General features: G+C 30.9%; 1 non-coding gene and 1 pseudogene across 1 annotated transcript in view; both read left to right on the top strand.

The window, feature by feature from the left end:
- The window catches only part of LOC126026632 (U6 spliceosomal RNA), a 107-nt gene extending 22 nt beyond the window's left edge, over positions 1-85 (top strand). Inside the window, exon 1 of the small nuclear RNA XR_007501856.1 lies at positions 1-85. This exon is cut by the window's left edge and continues 22 nt beyond it. This is a non-coding gene — a small nuclear RNA (U6 spliceosomal RNA).
- A 5905-nt stretch (positions 86-5990) lies between these two features.
- Positions 5991-15000, top strand: part of LOC126025840 (acidic leucine-rich nuclear phosphoprotein 32 family member B-like) — a 71087-nt pseudogene continuing 62077 nt past the window's right edge.

Genomic DNA, 15000 nt, shown 5'->3' with positions numbered 1-15000 from the left:
TACTAAAATTGGAACGATACAGAGAAGATTAGCATGGCCCCTGCGCATGGATGACACGCAAATTCGTGAAGCATTCCATATTTTAAAAAAAAAAAAAAAAAAAAAAAACTAACTTTCATTTTCTCTTTTTTCTGACAAATCACCATTCTAATATCTTGTACCAAAGGGTATTTGATATATTAATAACTTTAAAAAATTTTAATTGATCTTATTTAGGTTTGAGCTATATTATCAGGCTAATATTTGATAATGTTCATATACTTATTAAAATATATTATATCTTGCTATAATATATCCAATATATGATTGTTATTTATTAATGTATCTATCCAAATTGAATATTTGGGTCCAAAAATATTTATATAATGTAATTTTATAATTATATAAAAGCAATTATCATTTATAATGAAGGTATGGTTACAGTAGATTTGTTGCACAAATCTTTTACATAGGATTGAGGGAATGGCTCAAAGTTTCATATTTCTTACACCAAAGCCCATAGTTTTTCCCCTGACACTATATATTTTTGTTGTTGTTGTTGTTGTTGCTGATTTCATCATCTCCAATTATTTGACATTTCTCTAATTCTAAAAAATATAATTTACGTTACAATTTGGCTAGATCTTTAAATATTCTCATGAGTTTGTTAGTAGAATTTACTTAGACCTTCTTAAATAGGAGCAAAGCTTATAATTCACTTTACAATGCATGTCATGTATTTTTGTTATTTCTAGAATCAATTATCCAGTTTATCCATATATTTGTGTTACTGCATGTGAAAAAAAATATTGAAATTGTATTTTTAATATATTTATCAGAGTTCAAATATTAGTACTTCAAATCTAGTTTTATTTATAAAATTGAAAAAAATTGTTTTGAAATGACTATTAAAATGTTTTAAATGAAGTACCATAATTTACAATAGTATTAGTTACATTTTATTTGTACATGATTACCATTATGTTCTAACAGGTTTATAGTTATAAATTTTGTTACTATTTTAAATACCCTATAATTAAGTTGAGTTTTGTTAATGCACATTGTATCTTAATGTCTAATTATGAATTGTTTTGCTTTTAGAATAATTCCTATATGGCTAAATCAATGAAATAAATGGGTTAAATATGAACAAAATCAAAGTTGAATAGAGATTATTGATTGAAAATACTTTTTAATAACTTTTTGTTATTAAATATTATCTTTATTTAAACACCATTATTAGAAACATGACTGTAGTTGGGTTTTAGTCACAAAAAGGACAGTCCTCTTCACCAGTGCAACATTCTCACCATCTATGCATCCCATATCCCTCAACCCACACACCATACCAGTCTTCGAGACAGGCATTCTACTTCTCTCACTCATTAACATTGTTATGGTACTTGTTAGTGTTATATCTGCACTCACCCCTCCTTGAGGTGAGCTTCATATTGTGAGCCGGTCTTAATGACAACTTTTATTAAAAAATAATACATAATTGAGCTTAATGCATTAGACTCAAAGTTTAGTGAATGAAAAGTTAATTGCTTACTAAAGTAATTCTATAGATTGTAATATATATATAATTTAATTCTAGCTATGTTAAATATTAAAAAATCAAAGAACAACAAAAAATAATTTTAACTAAAATATAGCAGTTTTGCCACAATTCACTGCTGCTTTTCTTACAGAAATTCTAATTTAATTATGCATTATTTGATAAATAGTCGATAAATGTGTTTTTTGTTTAAAGTTTGAATCGTGATAAATTCATTATTCTCTATCATTAAAGCTATGTAAAAGATTATATTTTTGATAGAAGTCATGTGTTCTTCAGTTAAAAGCTTATTTTGAGGAGCTGGAGAGATAGCACAACAGGAAGGGTGTTTGCCTTGCATGTGGCCCATCCGAACTCAATGACTAGCATCCTACATAGTCTCTTGAGATTATCAGGAATTATTCTGAGTGCAAAACTGATCGTCGCCGGGTGCGCCCCTCTCAAAAATGAGAACTTTGAGGGCTAAAGTTATAGCGCTGCCAGTAGTGTGTTTGCCTTGCTCCTGTCTGATCCAGGTTCTTTTTCTACCATTCCCTGCCCTGTGGTTCTCAAGACGACCAGGACTAATTTCTGAATGCAGAGTCAGGAATAACCTCTGAGTGCCCTCAGGTGTTCCCCTGGAAAAAAGTTTACTTTGAACACTTAGTTATACATTGTACAGTTTAAGAATGTATTAATTAGCATAATTTACCCTTTCTGTTTACCCACTCTATTGTACCAAATACTTTGAATATTTTATCTTAATTAATTTATATAAATGCAAACTCTTTTTATAGTACTATATATTTTAAAGGTAAGTCAACCATTATGGAAATAATTTCTAATATATTTAAGAATAATGTAGCTTTCACTTTTGTCAATAATTCATAAGGCAGTTTTCAAAATGATTTTAATAACTTGCATTTTCCATTATAATTATTTTTATTTGTTTATTTGTTTATTTTGTAATTGAAGAGTCATCTAAAATGATCTATGATCAACCTTCTTAGCTATCATTACAATCCTTATTTATTTTTTTTGAGCTTTCTTTTAATTTATATGACATTTGTTAAATTTTGAGAATATGATCCCAACACTCAGATCATCTTTAACTTTTAATTTTTGACACATGAAGAGATTATTTGATCTCCATAAGTAACAAAAAGAAATATGTTGCTTATCTTTTACTTAAAATCACTTTGAGAACACAGTGGGGGCCCTGAGCAGAGGCACTACAGGTAAGGTGTCTGCCTTGCAAGTGCTCGCCTAGGATGGACTGCGGTTCAATCCCCCAGTGTCCCATATGGTCCTCCTAAGCCAGGAGCAATTTATGAGTGTGTAGCCAGGAGTAACCCCTAAGTGTCAAGGGGTGTGGCCCAAAAACAAACAAAATAATTCACTTTGAGAACACAATGTGTAATATATCTTTCATACATTCCTGTGTTTGCAAATATTGTGAATTTAGCTAACTCTACTGAAAACCAAATATCTGATAACAATTTCTCTAAGTTATAGAGTACCACAAATAAATTATTTAAAAAAGTAATCATTATTTTAGATTGATTGCTAGAGTTTTAGTGTATACATTTAAATGCTTGTGTGAGATGATCTATCATTTAGTATATGTACATTCTTTTCCTTATTTTCTTGATATTCTATTAAATTTATGTCAATAACTAAAGATAATCCTTTAATACATCCAAGATAACTGATAAGCATGGGTTTAAATAGATCAGTCATTTACTATGTTTAAGTAACTTCTGCCAATAAATTGTTTTGGAAATCTTAAAGCCTATTATAATTAATGAAATTAGGAATTTACTTTCAACTTGGAACGAGTTGCAATCACATTAAATTTAAAAGAGACATCTTTTATAATAAAGTATTTTTTAGTATCAGACCTAAGGCTTCCTTGTGAATAAAATAGCCGCAAACAACAGTGCTGGGAATTAAACCTGGTCAATATGAAATCTTTGTAACACTGTGTGAAAAGTTCTTCCTTAGCAGTGAACTGATGAGGTGAATAATTCAAGTAAAAATTGACATTGCTGGAGGCCAAATTGCTGAAATATTTCTCGATTAGAATTATAAGAACATGAGAGATTTTTGGAGAGAGAATAAAGGTCATTTGGTCCATCAAACCATATTCTTTTTAGTACTCCATTTCCCCAAGGATGGCATCTAATTGTTTCTTGAATGACATTCCTGCTTTTTGCCTCAACAACTTTGCCTGGGGCTCTTCTAAGCACTTATTATTCTCCACATGAAAAGGTACTTTCTAAAATATGTGCTGAATTTATTTTTTAATTTCCATTTATGTCTTTGTGCCCTATATTCTGTGGTGAAATGGAAATAATAATTTGAGTTGACATTATCTGGGGCAGTTGAGATTTTATGTGCTTCAAATCAGACAGCTTCCACCCGGTTTTTAATTTTATTCCCAGATTTATGGTCCTGATGACTATTGAATAGTAAACATTGGTAAGGAACTTAGATCATTTTCTACTGATAACACATATAAACTTTGCCTATACAAATAGAGATGACTAAATGTAAATTAATTTATTGGTTTACAGTATTAATTTGTACTAAGAAGGGTATATATATTCAAAATTAAAATTTAAAAATATATATTTACATTATTATTTAATCAACAGTACAAAACAAATTATATTATAAGCCACAAAGATTTATAAACATTTTATATATTCAAGTTGAAAATGTTTTCAAGGTATACATAAGCATATACATGAAACTTTAATACACAGAAAGATATAAAATATGAGAATGAGTTCCTCAATAGTAACTTAAAAGTTTTTGGGGAGTATTGAAATGTGATAGTGAAAACAACATTATTTAGTAATATACCTTCATTTGCAAAAAATAAAAAATCAAATTTTGTGTTTTTCCTCAGGTATTTATAAGAAAGTACAGATTTTACGAATAGTGCAATACTTCAATAATAAATAGCCAATAAATTGTTGCAAATGTGAAAAAATGAAGAACACTTTAATTTATTTATGTATTTCAGGGGTCCTCACACTTTTTAAACAGGGGGCCAGTTCACTGTCCCTCAGACCATTGGAGAGTAAAAACAAAACTTATGAACGAATTTTTATGCACACTGCATATATCTTATTTTGCAATGAAGAAACAAAACAGATACAAATACAATATGTGGCCCGCGGGCCATAGTTTGAGGACCACTGATTATTTATAAATATATTTATTTATTACCACATGCAGCTGAGTTCAAGGTTTGTACTTACACGCACGGTTATACAAATTCACACATACTCCCACATTTGCAAAATTTAATATTTAAAGTAAAATAAGAAGTAAATTGACTAGTGAGAAATATAAGCATTGTCTACTTTCAGGTGTTGACTATGAATATACTTAAACAGAAGTAACAAAAATAAAAGAAACATGCCTTGGAAATTTTTTAAAGTGCAGAATAGTCAAAATTAGACCATATGCTCAAAATAAAATTGTTTATTAATGGTCATTCTTTTAGAACACAGGGTAAAGTATCTAAGTTTACAGTTTTCACTTATGTGTTACTTCTGACAGAACATAGGTGGATATGGTGGGAAATTTTTTTCTTTTTATCATCAGGGTCCTTATCACTAGTTTTTGTTGTCCCAAAAGAAGAAACTATTCTGTGATCATAAGAGATACTTTAATCACTAAAGAAAAGGAAAGTTATGACAGAGGAAGTCTTTTTTTCCCCTAACTTTTATCACAAAAACAGCAGGGCTCTCCCTTTATCATGAGCAAAGTGAATCTTTCCCTTTTTTTTCCCACCATCTTTCCTTTTGAAACAACTTTGGAATAATAGGGTCTATGGCTTTGGAAGGAAGCATATGATATTGAGAATGTTTAGAATTTCCAGAACTATTTTATAAGTTAGAAACTGGGTTGACAAGTTGCAGGGAATGTTGGACTTGTTCCCTTGACCCCCAGATGTACCTATAATACCTTGTGGCATTGTTCTTCTTTTGCATAGGCACATTAAAATGGGAAAATATTACATTATGCAAACAAGTTCTTATCTAATAGAGATGGGAAAACAAATTTTGTAATGCAGTTAGGTCTTATACCCTGAACATTAGCATAATAACTTGGCTCAGGCCTCAGAAGAATGGGCATTGCCTATACACCCCTGAACCATGGATACAACCTATGGAAATAACCACAATTTTCTATAACATTACCAGAAAGTAAACCTCTACAAGGAATGTCCCTACCACAGCTCTGGCACTCCAAAAGTGTTCTCTTAACACTCAGACGACTTAGCAACAGCAATAACCTGCTTGCAGCACAGGTTTCTCCTCATCTAATGGTAAAGTGAAACTAGAAGACATGCTACATCAACCTGATTCCATAAAGGAAATGCGCAGAAAGCAGAATCTTTAACTACAGGAACCTGACACCAACAACAGCTAATGTGCGAAAAGGTTCCACCAGGACCATGGAGAATGACTCAGGAGTTGGGCAGCCTTGTATGCCTGAAGCCCAGAGTCGGTCTTATGCCAGAAAACTTCAGGCGTGTGGCCTCCTTGTAACTAGGCCAAGGCCTTTTTTCCATTTTCTCCATATTTTGCTGGGTCTATGCAAACAATGGCGACTGTCACTCTCACATCATTACTACTATTTTTTTTTTTTTTTTTGGTTTTCGGTTTTTGGTTTTTGGGTTACACCCGGCGGTACTCAGGGGTTACTCCTGGCTGTCTGCTCAGAAATAGCTCCTGGCAGGCACGGGGAACCATATGGGACACCGGGATTCGAACCAACCACCTTTGGTCCTGGCGGCTGCTTACAAGGCAAACGCTGCTGTGCTATCTCTCCGGCCCATTACTACTATTTTTTTTTAACACTTAACCTTTAATAAAGAAAGAAACAGAAATGGCTTACTAATCTTAAAAAAAAAATAACTGTAGTAAAATACCTGTCTCCAATACAGGCATGGGATGGGGAGGATATTGGGGGCATTGGTGGTGGGAATGTTGAACTGCTGAAGGGGGTTGTTCTGTTTATGACTGAAACCCAACTACAATCATGTTTGTAATCCTGGTAATGTAATCATGTAATCATGCTTAAATAATTTATATTTTAAAAAAAGAAACTGGGATGAATATTCCAGACTGTTTTCTTTAGTAATATCTTTATTTTAGCATCTGATTACAGACATGATTGTAGCTGGGTTTCAGTCAAAAAAAAGACCCCCTTTACCAGTGCAATATCCCCACCACCAATGCCCCCCATCTCCTTTCTTCCTCCCCACTCACCTGTATTGGAGACAGGCATTTTACTTCTTACACTCATTGACATTTTTACCATAGTTGTCAGTGTAGTTTTTTTTTCTAATTGGACTCACCACTCTTTATGACAAGATCTATATCATGAGCTAGTCCTTCCAGCCCTCAACTTTATGGTCTCTGGGAATTATTACAATAATGTCTTTTATTTTTCTTACAACCCATAGATGAATGAGTGTTTTCTTTAAATGTAAAAGTTTCCTTTTTGTTTCTTTTACCCTATATGGATTTACACCTGGTTGTATTCAGGTACTATTTCTCTTAGTGTTCAGTGTTTGTTGTTCCCAGTAATTGCACAGGTTTCCTGCATGAAAAATATGTGTTTGTGCCATTTCAACTTCCTCTTATTAGAATATATACTAGTGGCCAAATTATACATAAAATTAAAATTTCAAAGAGAGAGTAATTTAGTAAATCATTATATCTGCTGACTTAGCAGGCAGTCTAAGATGTCTTGAAATTAAAGCATAATAAGACCTTATAGTATGCAATACATGTAATGTAACAATGTAGAACCTAAGAGAAAAAGTGCTCTTGAAATTAAGCCAACAGCCAATATTGGATTAAAATGTTTAGCAAGAAAAAGACTTTTTACTCTATAAACTAATCACTTATTATATATATATATATATATATAAATACTAACTAGATTCATTTTAAATTGGCCATCATAAAGAATTTGTGATTTCATATGAAATTAACAAAGAATTTATAATGTAATATGTATTGAGCATATTGTCAAGTTTATGTAGTCCAACATTTCTTGACAAATTATACAATTCTTCAAAATTTTACTAACCAATGAACTCTGAAATCAGTGCATTTGTGCCATGCCAATTATTGTTAGACATAATGCCATTGATGATCTAGTTTTAATTTATTTAAAGTACATTTCTGTAATATAAATAATGAAATAGGAATATTAATTTAATATGCGATTTTATATATGTTTATATGTTTTATATATGCTTTTTTATATAGTTTTATATGTACTATTTATAAATTTCTCAAAGTATAAATGTTTATATAGTTAATAATGCGTCAGCAGATAAATCAAACTTTTCATATATTGCCAAGAATCCTAAGTATAATTAAAACTCACATCAAACCCTGGCACATGTGTTGCATGGGTACTGGTGCCAAAGCACAAGTCATTTCTTGAGCTGTGCACTTTCAGGCTTTCATCTTTCATATTGGGATTTGTACACCCTGTCTTTGGAGAAACTCTGCTCTCTCACTCTCGATCTCTCTCTCCTTCTTTTCTCTTGAGCATATCTCTCTCTCTTACCTGCTCAGTTACCTTTCTCAAAATTTCTAAATATAACCAGTTTTTAATTTCAAAAATATTACATCCAACCCAGCCTTTAATAATTTAATCTAAACAACACTATTTTATCTAAGTGATTATATATTTGATCTTAATTGTGAATTAGTTCAGCACAATTAAACTTCTTAATTTAAGATAAATAATATGGATGATTGCTATAGCAGGAAGTTCATATTCACCACATATCAGTCATTCTAATAATGATAGCAGAATTCTAAAGCAAATAATTATCTGTGAGTAAATTGCATGTTGGCTTGATCCTGTCTCCCACAGAAAATGGAATATCTTTTGCCAATATTTTTTTTCTCTTGGTCTTTTCCTTTTCAACAACTCATTTAGTGGCTGTGGATGCATGCAAGGTAATTTGGCAAAAGAGAAAAGCAGATGCCAGTGAAAGAAGGTGCATTCTTCTGAAGCATAAGGGCCTGTTGCTAGCTCCTCAGTGTTACCTTTGTTGGCTTTCACTCCAGGTATATACTGACAGGAATCTGATGCTCATTTGAAAATACTATGCAGGAAATGCAGCTGATATCTGGTCTTGAGTGCCTTATAAAATCATAGTCAATTTAAGAAATTTGCAATAAGTTGGCAAATATCAATGTAAGTGAACCTATATTTATGTACGATATATTTATTTATATAATATATAATAATATATATTATAATTATATAATATATATAATATATATTTATATATATAATATATATAATATATAATATATATAATATATATAATAATTATATAATATATAATATATATATTTATATAAATATATATATTTATGTACGATAAACACTAGACATAAAGTAAACGTAAAAAAAGAACTCACCACAGACTAAAGAATTTTTTAATGTGATTTCTAAAATAAAGGTGTTTTTTTCCTCTCAATATTTCATTAAAAAATGTTTTAAGTAAAAATTGTTGGCAAGTTCAAGTCATCCATGATATACTGAAGTAAGTATAGTTGAGGAAGGGAGATATGGCTAATTCCTTCAAGCTTAATGGACAGAAGAACGAGGCCAAAGTTTTATACCAGAAAAGTTCTACTCTTGCTTCTTCCTTAGCTAAAGAGTGCAGTTAGAGAAATAACTACACTGAGAACTATCATAACTATGTGAATGAATGAGGGAAGTTAAAAGCCTGTCTAGAGTACAGGTGGAGGTAAGGTGGGGAGGAGGAAAATTTGGGACATTGGTGATGGGAATGTTGCACTGGTGAAGGGGGGTGTTCTTTACATGACTGAAACCCAACAACAATCATATTTGTAATCAAGGTGTTTAAATAATGATATTGATTAAAAACTGCTAAGCATGAGACTTAAGCCTCAATAATAAAAATATTATTTTTACTCCCAAATTTTTAATTTAAAAGTAAGAGTGAAGAGCAACACTGTTACATTAAAACAATTAAGACATATTTTATTTAATTTCTGCATCCTTGTTTGTTAAATTTTGATGTACTTATTTTCTTGATTAATAGTCTGTGATTAGCAATAATACTAAAAATGATGGCTTCCATGCACATTATTCCTCACTTTGCAGGAATTATACTTTAAGGCACATCCATAAATATATCTTGAGTACTTCTGAAGTTTAAAAGAAAAGAAGAAATGAGAAATAAAAAAGAGGCTGATATATGAAAATTAGTGATATAACAAAAATGTTATTCATGTCAACTAATATTCTTTTTATGTAGTGAAATGTCATGATTTATATATTGTTTATGTACATGAAATATAGAAAAGTATTTTGAATTAAATATTTTAAATTATATATATATATATATATATATCCATGCTGGACAATATCATTTTAGTTGAAAATTTAAAACTAATTAAATAGAAATACATATTTAAGTAATGCCCAATGGCAATAGTTATTTTTAATTTCCTTTTTTTAAATTTTGGGGCCACATCTGGTGACGCTTTGGGGTTACATCTGGTGACGCTTTGGGGTTACTCCTGGCTATGCACTCAGAATTTGCTCCTGGTTTGGGTGACCATAAGGAATGGCTGGGAGATCAAGCCGTGGTCTGTCCTGGGTAAGCCACATGCAAGGCAAATGCTCTACTGCTGCACCATAGTTCCAGCCCCATTATTTTAAGTTTCTTAATTCTAATTTACCCTTTTCAGAGACATTGGTTACAGGTTAACATTTTGGAAATTTCAGAAAGTTTAAAAAAATACATATTTTTCTTGTGAAGGCTAAAGGGTTAAAAGTGAAACATAATTGGATTTAAAAATAGGCAATAGCAGATGGGAATATGTTCCATTTTTAAAGAACTAAACCCAATTAAAAAGGTCTTCTTGAAATTTGTTTCAGAACAATCTAGAATAAAGAACATGCATAATAATAAAATGCCAATGGTGATATCTCTTGTGATCTGTAGAATGTCAAGTAGCAGTAAGAGTGTAATATTAGTACTTAATAAGTATTCTAATGCAAGACTGTATCTGTTTCTGAAATCAGATTGAGAACTGTAGAAAATGGAAAAAATTTGGGCAATACTATTAATCTATCCACTAATAACATGTTCAGATCACTTCTGTGGATGATAATTGACAACAGAATAAAAATCGGGTATTCATTACATATTAAGAACATAAAAAATGCAATGGGGCATTTCTCCAAAGAAAGGTAAAAGTGGCTCAAGCGTTAGGCATTTGCCTTGCATGCACTGCACTGACCTGTGATGGATAGTGGTTCAATCCCCTGGTGTCCCTTGTGGTCCCCAAGCCAGGAACAATTTCTGAGTGCAGAGCCCAGAGTAACCCCGGAGTGTCACCCAGTGTAGCCCCAAAACATAAAAACCAAAAGAAAACAAAAGATAAAAGTAAACATTTTACTTTTGAAAAAGCTAAAGATTGATGAACAAGTAGCAAATAGATTCCATATGCTTATATCAGTTTACTGTGGTTGATTTCCAATATGTATTAAAAATCAAGGATTCAGATATGCACTTGGAAATTATAAAATATACTTTGAAGGAAAAGAAATATTATCTAATAAAATGTTAGAAATAACTTCTAAAGAAATTCTCCAGTTTTTAATGTAATACATTTATTTGAGCTCTAAAAATGCATTGTTTTATATGTATTTTGAGAATATATATCAAATATGATAATTTAGTTCAGAATATGCCTGATTGTATTGTAAAATTATTAACTATAAGAAAAATAAAATAACTATTAAATATTTCTTTTTGTTTAGTATTTGTATTAAAATTATATTTAATATAACAATATTCACTTTAAGTACTTTAGGAAACAATCACACAAAATCTACATTATTACTCAAATTGGATTCATATTATCTAACAGAAGATTATCCCATAAGTTATTTCAAATACTGCTATACTTTTATATTAAGATATATAGATTATTTATATGTATAAAATAATTTAAGTCAAATGTATTATATTCTAAACTTTGGAAAAGACAGAAAACAAGTTTTTCCTTCTTTGATTTAATACATATAAACTTTACACCATGTTAAAAACTTTTGCAGTGGAAATTTTATATATGTACGAAGATCAAATATGTTGTATTTACTGGGGCATGTTTCTTTGTGAAGACAAAATTATATAGTGTTACAGAAGCAGAATAAAATGTATTTATTTGTTAATCTATATGTTGTGTGTATATGTGTGTGTGAGAGAGAGAGAGAGAGAGAGAGAGAGAGAGAGAGAGAGAGAGAGAGAGAGAGAGAGAGAGAGAGAGAGAGAGAGAGAGGCAATTTTCAGCATTTATTTCTGACTCTGCACTCAGGAATTACTCCTTTACTCCTGGCAGTTTTTGTCGAAATAGGTTGCCAGGAATCAAACTTGTGTCAGCTGTGTGCAAGACAAGCTCCTTCCCAACTGTACTATCTCTTCAGCTATAATTTGAATTGTAAATCACTCTTACATAAAGAGAAATTTGCATGTAGAAAAATAATATATGGTAAGTTATTTGGATGAATAGTAAAACAAAACTAGTTATTTTCAGCTCCTTCCAAGAAGGTTGTATTTTATAACTATGAGAATTTTGTTTTGATTGTTTGATACAGGTTAGGTCTATAACTTAATTGTCTGGCAAAATATAATTGACATTACTTCTTTAAGGAATTCCTTTCTTTCTCCTTTCTCTTTGTATACTCTCAGAGCTAGATTTTTCTGATTTATTACTCTATATAAAATTTATATAAATTAACACAGCCCTCTTTATTATACAGGTATTTGGATTAATTTTTAGCTGTCTCTAAAATGATATGAACCTGAATGATTGAAAATTGAGGTAATTAAGTCAAATGGACATTCCCTATTTCATTTTTCCAATCAAGAGATGTTTTTCAGCAACTTCTGCCTTCTCATTTAGGTATTTGCATTAAGAATTTTACATGTGAGCATCTATTCTTTCAGAAATTATTGAGAATTGTTTCAATACAATAAAAATGTATCACAACTACATACAAGAGGCAGAAAATAACCATGCTTTACTCCGAAGTGAACCAATAAAGCTAATTATGTTCGTTGTAGCCATACAAGGTTGTACAGGAGCCACTGACATACTGAAATTGTGGGGACTGGTATTTGGTAAAACTGAAAAATGTGTCATCCAATTTACCCTTTAAGGAATGATTTTCTTTCTGGTGTCAGGAAGTGTAATTAGCAGACAGATTGAAACTATCAGTTCTCTTGGCTTCATTTCCATAGTCGCTTCTCCCACTGTTCCATTCTTCTAGGACATGACATTATCTGATGGCTAAGTGAGACACAGAATAAAGATCTCATCATTTTGTACTGATAGAGCATAACCCAAGTGGGCAACATTTGTTCCAGAGCCTACTGCTAGAATTGTCAAGGCTTTATCAGGCCTATGTTGCATTCTCTCTCTGCTGAAATTAATATAATTATTCCTAAATCTCAAACTTAAATATTTCCTTAGAGAAACTAAACTGTAATAGAGTACCTGATCCTATTTGGAGCCACCACAGAAAGAAAATTACTTATACTAGCAGAATTACCTGCTAAATATTGAGATTTTATTTTGGAAGTCAGTGATGAATGGATAAATGTCAATTATGGCCTTGGCTCTAAGAACAGAATTTTGAGGCTATAAATCTTTTGACCAACACTTAGCTATTGAATTTTATCTACTCCTATAAAAAATGTGATGGTAAAACTATTTTAAAACATATTCTTCATATAATTATTAATGAGAGAAAAATATAAGCCTAAAATTGATCAGATTAACATGTAAAGCAATTATAACTTGAAGGATAATAGAATATTCTCCATCTTAAAATCAAATTTTGTAGACTTAAATATTTAATTTTATTTTTTAATTATTGTATTTTATTTTCTTAATTTTATTTTTATAATTTACTATAAGTCTCATTTTAATGGCTAAATAATAAGGCTACATGTTCAAATGATGGCTTAAAGAAGTTAATATTATTACAGAGAATTATGTAATACATTTGTCAAGTTTACAGGTATTTATGTGTTCTGATGTTCAATTCTAAAGTTGAAAAAGATTTCCATCTTTGAACTGATAAATAATTTCTCATTTTTAAAGTTTTCCATGAAAAAAACAAAAGAGATGTAACATGTGCATGTTTTGGAGAAAATACATAGAGTTATTTACTTATGTCTATACTACAGAGAAAATATTAATTATCTTTCAAGGATATTGAATTTTGAAGGTATAACCTTTAGCCTGGTCATCTGAATGATCACTTTTTTGAGCAGCAAGGGCATTGCTACCTATTAGGGCCACACTCACCAAAATTACCCAGGTTATCATGTTCATATTTATTCAAGCATGTGTGCAAATGCATGTCAACTGTTTACTTAAAACTGACTTATAATTCCTGGAACATTTTTGTAGGAAATAAATTATTTGGGTTAAAGATAAAATAATTTTAAGTCAGTTATGGCTTTGTTTTATAATTTTATTAAACAATTACTTATTCACTTTGTATAAAAGAAGTTGGTCTAAATATGAGGGAAATTATATACAAGATACTGCTTTTTCCAATTATTATTTACCCAAATATTAAAACATAAATTTCCGATATTTTCACTATGAGCTTAAAAATAATGCATAATATAAACTTTTGAAAATGACGACAGAAAGATAATAGCTAAAAAAGTCAGAATATTTGTACTCTTGGTATGCAGTCACTACAGTAAAAATAGATATAAGAATTATCTAAAAGAACAGAAAAGGCATCAAAAACAAATAGAAAGCAGCACTTTAGACACAGACTTATGATGTCTATATGATCTGGCCTTTGTTGATAATGTTCTTGTAAATAACGACATCACCTATGTCCCCTCAGATTCATCCACACACCTTGAATTTTCACAGTTGTATTATTTATAGCTGATACAGTCACAAAGGGGATGAAGTCCCAACCTTCATAATTAAATCATCTTAGTCAACATTCTCTTTTCAAGCAGATTGTTTTATTTAAAAATATAAATAAAAAGGGGCCGGGTAGGTGGCGCTGGAGGTAAGGTGTCTGCCTTGCAAGCGCTAGCCAAGGAAGGACCGCAGTTCGATCCCCCGGCGTCCCATATGGTCCCCCCCAAGCCAGGGGCGATTTCTGAGCGCATAGCCAGGAGTAACCCCTGAGCGTCAAATGGGTGTGACCCAAAAACCAAAAAATAAATAAATAAATAAATAAATAAATAAATAAATAAATAAATAAATAAATAAATACTTTAACTGAATACCAGTAAGATACACAGTTACAAGTTATTTATGGTTGAGTTTTAGTCACAAAATGCCCAACACTCTTCAACAATGCAATTTTCCCATCTCCTAGTACCCAGATTTCCTCTTGCCATC

Source organism: Suncus etruscus, chromosome 13 (genome assembly GCF_024139225.1).
Source record: "Suncus etruscus isolate mSunEtr1 chromosome 13, mSunEtr1.pri.cur, whole genome shotgun sequence".
Lineage (NCBI taxonomy): Eukaryota > Metazoa > Chordata > Mammalia > Eulipotyphla > Soricidae > Suncus > Suncus etruscus.
Note: the sequence above shows the minus strand (reverse complement) of the source record. Positions and strands in the feature narration are given on the sequence as shown.